We start from the raw sequence: 4,942 nt of genomic DNA on the forward strand, positions 1-4,942 counted from the left end.
TCAAACAAGAATTCTCCTCCGGATTCAAATCCACTGATCTGACTTTCAAACTTACCCACATTACGTTCAACCATGGGGCTTTTGAGCTTTCACTTGGGTCTTGCGCAATTGAAAGATAGAACGATCAAGTCAAGCACTATGTTTCAAGTTCTTTGTTTAACCATTATTCCAGAGTTTTTGCAAGTTTTCAAAATAAAGCTCAAGCATTTCATTGTATGACACTCTCAAGTCTCTCATATATTTGTGGTATTTGTTGATCCTTACCAAGGCAATAGTGATGTTATGTCTTTTCTTCTCCTACAACTAAGGTTTATGTGGAGCTCATAGGAGTGGTAAATGTATGAGAGAGCATACTTGCGATACATATATTGTAAAGTCAAACAATGGATCCAAAGAGAGTTGAGTCATACAATCAAATCAAGATGTGCATGTGTGTGGAATATGGTGGATATAAATATGGTGGCTAGCCTAATTCTTCTATGCTCCTTAAAAACATATCTCTCATTTGGATCTTGGAAACATTTGCTAGAGAGCAGGGGCTATCTTATTCATTTCTTTCTATTTTTTAGGAGGGCATCTGAGTACCCATTGTTTTAAATATCTTGAACACTTTTGTGTCCATTTTTTCTGAACTCTTTTTTTTCTTTTATGAATAACTTTTGCATAGCCCCATGCCTCTTTCTGCAACAAAACTTTTGAGAGATAGCAACAAGAACTTGGAGCATTTATTTGGTAGAAAGCCTATCAAGCATGTTTTTGGCGTTTTCTCCTGGTGTAGGAGTAAAATATTTTTGGGTGGATCTAGATGGAATGCATGTTTTTGCGCCTACCCCTAGTGTAGGAGTAGTGCATATGTGGGTGGTGTGTACATGATCTTGATTTTAAGAGCATGACAAAACTCTCATAAGGCATCAACAAAGCTTGACCAAACTCAATGCAATGCAAACATCATATATGAGAGAAGTTTTCCTAGTCTAAATATCATGTTTGGCTCTGGTAGGAATTCAAGCTTTGTCATACAGGATCTCATCATGTTACATTTTTATGTTTTTTAAAAGATATATCTACATAATTCAAGTGTCACTTGGAACAAGATAAACAGTAGCTCAGACCTTCTCATATCATATCCATCAATTACCTAGACTTAGATCAAGCATATGCTACCCACGAGTTTCAAGTTTAGAGCAAATTCTCATGTCAAATCAATTTCATCTAAAACTCAGGAGAATTCAAGGCTAAAAACTAGGTACTTGAAAGGAATTATAATAGAGCAACTATTCATCATTTCCATCATGTCAGATCATCTTCATGTTTTCTCTCTTCTGTTTTTCAGCTCTTAAAAACAAGAAAGGAAACTAAAACACATCTTAAGCAAACTTAATTAAACTTAAAGTATATGCACACTCTTTTTATTTGGTTTTCATTTTTTTAGATCACACTATAATGATATATATAACTAAATTTTTATTTTGTTTTTAGTTATGCATTTTTTTAATAAATTGCAATCTCAAAAAATAAACTAAAGAAAATAATAAAATGCTAGGAAGAAAAAGAAAAAAAACTTACCTTCGGTAAACGTGGGCTCCTCCCCCAAGCTAGGTGTTGCTACGGTCTATCAGAAAGGCAAGACCAATGCTCTGTGTGGGAGAATTTCAAGCTTTCAGCAACAATATGATGAATCTGTCCCTGAGGCATGGGAACACTTTTAAGATTACATTGCAAAATATCCTCATCATGGGATGGAGAATTGGCTACTCATGCAGACTTTCTACCACGAGTTGACCAACAGTACCCGTGAGACTATGGATGATGCTGCTGGAGGTGCATTCCTGTCACTCAGCATACTAGCTGCAATAGCTCTTGTGGAGAAGATGGCCTCCAATCAAGGCTGGAATGAAGAACGTCTTTAGACTCGCAAGAGAGGTGGAGGTATGCATCAACTCAAGGAGGTAGACATGCTGTTTGCCAAGATGGACCTGCTGATGAAAGAAGCTCGAAGATCGAGCCAATGAGAAGCAAGAAATCATGCATATTCATGATTCTCGCATGACATGTGCAGTGTGTGGAAACACTGGGCATTCAGGGAGCAACTGTCTTAAAACCCAAGAGGATGTGAACTTTGTCAACAACAACTATTCTCGTCCTCAATAGAATCAAGGATGGAATCAGCAACAAAGACCGAACTACCAAGGTAATTACCAAGGTAACTATCAAGGTAATAATTTTAATAATTTCCATCAACCACCCTTGAGAGAATTAATCGCTGACCAATCCAAACTTATGGAGGGATTATCTAGAAAGGTAGCTACGAATGATAAAATTCTAGAGAACATAAATAATAGAATGGATAGCTTTGCTTCCACCATTAAGAACCAGCATAGCTTTAATAAAATGATAGAATCACAAATAGCTCAGCTGGCTGCTGCTATTCCTCCATCTGACAAAGGTAAGATTTTGGGGCAACCGGAAGATCTAGAAACTACAAATCTTGTCGATATTCACAATGCAACATACTACTGTATACAACCATCGATGGGAAGGTGGATAGATTATACCTTGCAGGAAAAGAAGAGTGATCTAGGAAGACCTATAATCTCCATTGCCATTGGACCTCACATTTTCAAGAAGCTGTCTGTGGCTTTGGAGCAAGTGTCAACATCATGCCTAAGGTAATTTATGATCAAATTAATGGAGATACTTTGTTGTACATAAATATGCATTTGCAGCTTGCAGATTAGTCACTCTATTACCCCAAGGTAGTTCTTGAAGATGCTATTATTCGAGTGGGACAATCATATGTTCCTGTAGACTTTGTGGTTTTGGAAACAGGTGGAGATGTAAGGGCACCCATTATTTTGGGTCAACCTTTCCTAAGCACCGCTAAAGCCATCATCTACGCGGATAGTGCCAAGATCTGCTTCACAATCAAGGATAGAAAGGATAAGTTTTCTTTCAAGAATCGTATCTTGCAATCCCTTGGACATCTGTAGACGCCATACCTACCCAAATAGACAATAGTGGCCAAGAAGAAGGAAAACAAGAGAAGGAGAAAGAACAAAGTCAGGCAGCCACAAGAAGAATCGGTCAACATGATCAACACACTCAGATAAGAGTACGAGCATCTCCTCGCTTCACCATTCCTTGCTAAGAAGGATGATCTAGGCATACCAATGATCGAGTGTACCATTGGACAAAGAATCTTCGAGAAGACCTTCTACGACATTGGGTCGGGTGTCAACATAATGTCCAAGGTAACATATGAATACTTATTTGGTGATGAACTTTTGTTCCCTATATATATGCAATTGCAGATGGCAGACCAATCAATCCGATTTCCGAAAGGAATAGCAAAAGATGTCATGGTAAGGATACATGATCACTATGCCTTTGCCGACTTCATGGTTCTAGACATGGGAGAAGAAGAAGACGATACACCCATCATCCTTGGAAACTATTCCTCAACACTACCAACATGATCATCTACGTCGGATCTAGACAAGTCCACTTCTAATTCCCTAGAGAAAAGGTACACTGTTATTTCAATAGTTATACCTCTTATTAGCAGCCAAAGAAGTCCCACTCTAGGAGGAGACATCGATCTTCCTGAAACCAAAAGAATCAATCCCTAAAGAAAAGTTGAGAGGAAGATGAGGAACCTAAAGAAGTTATAAAAGAGGAGCCCACTCCACCAAAGTCAAGTCCATAGACCTAGCAGGTATGGAAAGAGAAGGTGACATCACCATCAAAGACACCATCACAAGATGTGCAGCCATCTAGGTCTCCATCGCTGAGACCGGATGAAGCACCCGAAGAGTAAAGGACTTTTCTCCAGTAAAGTACTGTCCGGTGGACTTAAAATTTAGAACCCTCGCCGAGAGGTAACATCAGTAGTTATCCATATTTACTTCCTAGCATCGCATGAATTACTTTTCACTTTAGCATATTTACTTTTCTGCATTAGCATTGCATTTAGAACAGGAAGATAAAAAGTTTCATGATTGCATTAAAGTATTGCAACATAAATCCTAAGCCCCACATGAGTAATTTTATGGTGTGTAAACACCCACGGGAAGATTCACTGTGATGGCATAAAAAATAATAATATATATATATATATATAACATGCATGTATATTTTCTTTCTACATTATATAAAAATGGAAAATCCAAAAAGATATTAGAAAGACATCCTGTTAAAAATCTACCAAAACAGAAATATATCTAAACCCCCAAGGACAACTAATCTCTGAATGGCTGACTGCTAAGCCCTTATCTTAATCTGTGCCATGAGTTTTGGTGTTCTTATTGGAGTATTTTGCAGGATGATCAAGAGTAAAGTCATCCATCCAAAGTACATTTTCCTGAACTATCACTACATTTGTTGCACGAGGAATACAACTTCTAGACGGATGAGAAAGACTTCTACTGGTAGACTCACTCTAAGAAAGACCACGACAACATCTAGCTTGGGGGAGGAGCATCCCCCATGTATCTAGATAAGTATTTCTTTCCCTTTGGTTTTACTATTAAGTTTGCTTCATGATAGTTAAAATAAAAAGATGCACAATAAACAAAAACAAAATAAAAATTTATCTTAGCTATATAATAGTAAGGTGTGATCTTAAAAATTAAAACAAAATAAAAAGTGTGTGTCTAGTTTGATTTTTAAGGGCTAAATAAATAAATGAACTCTGAGGATAATCTCTTGCAATGGAAATGATGAATAGTTGCTCTATCGTAATTCCTTTCAAGTACCTAGTTTTTAGCCTTGAATTCTCCTGAGTTTTGGATACGACTGTTTTGATATAAGAATTTACTCTAAACTTGAAACTCATGGGTAGCATATGCTTGATATAAGTCTAGGTAATTGATGGATATGATATGAGAATGTCTGAGCTCCTGTTTATCTTGTTCCAAGTGATGCTAAAGTTCTAGAGATTTAT

At 37.2% G+C, this 4,942-nt stretch overlaps 1 non-coding gene across 1 annotated transcript; it reads right to left on the bottom strand.

Moving 5' to 3' along the window:
* Positions 1 to 1,632: 1,632 nt before the first annotated feature.
* Positions 1,633 to 1,741, bottom strand: LOC136490349 (small nucleolar RNA R71). Its single transcript, XR_010767638.1, has one exon. It is a non-coding gene; the product is annotated as a small nucleolar RNA R71 (small nucleolar RNA).
* Between the last annotated feature and the right edge of the window lie 3,201 nt (positions 1,742 to 4,942).

The sequence above is a fragment of the Miscanthus floridulus genome, chromosome 10 (genome assembly GCF_019320115.1).
Source record: "Miscanthus floridulus cultivar M001 chromosome 10, ASM1932011v1, whole genome shotgun sequence".
NCBI classification, from domain to species: Eukaryota; Viridiplantae; Streptophyta; class Magnoliopsida; order Poales; family Poaceae; genus Miscanthus; species Miscanthus floridulus.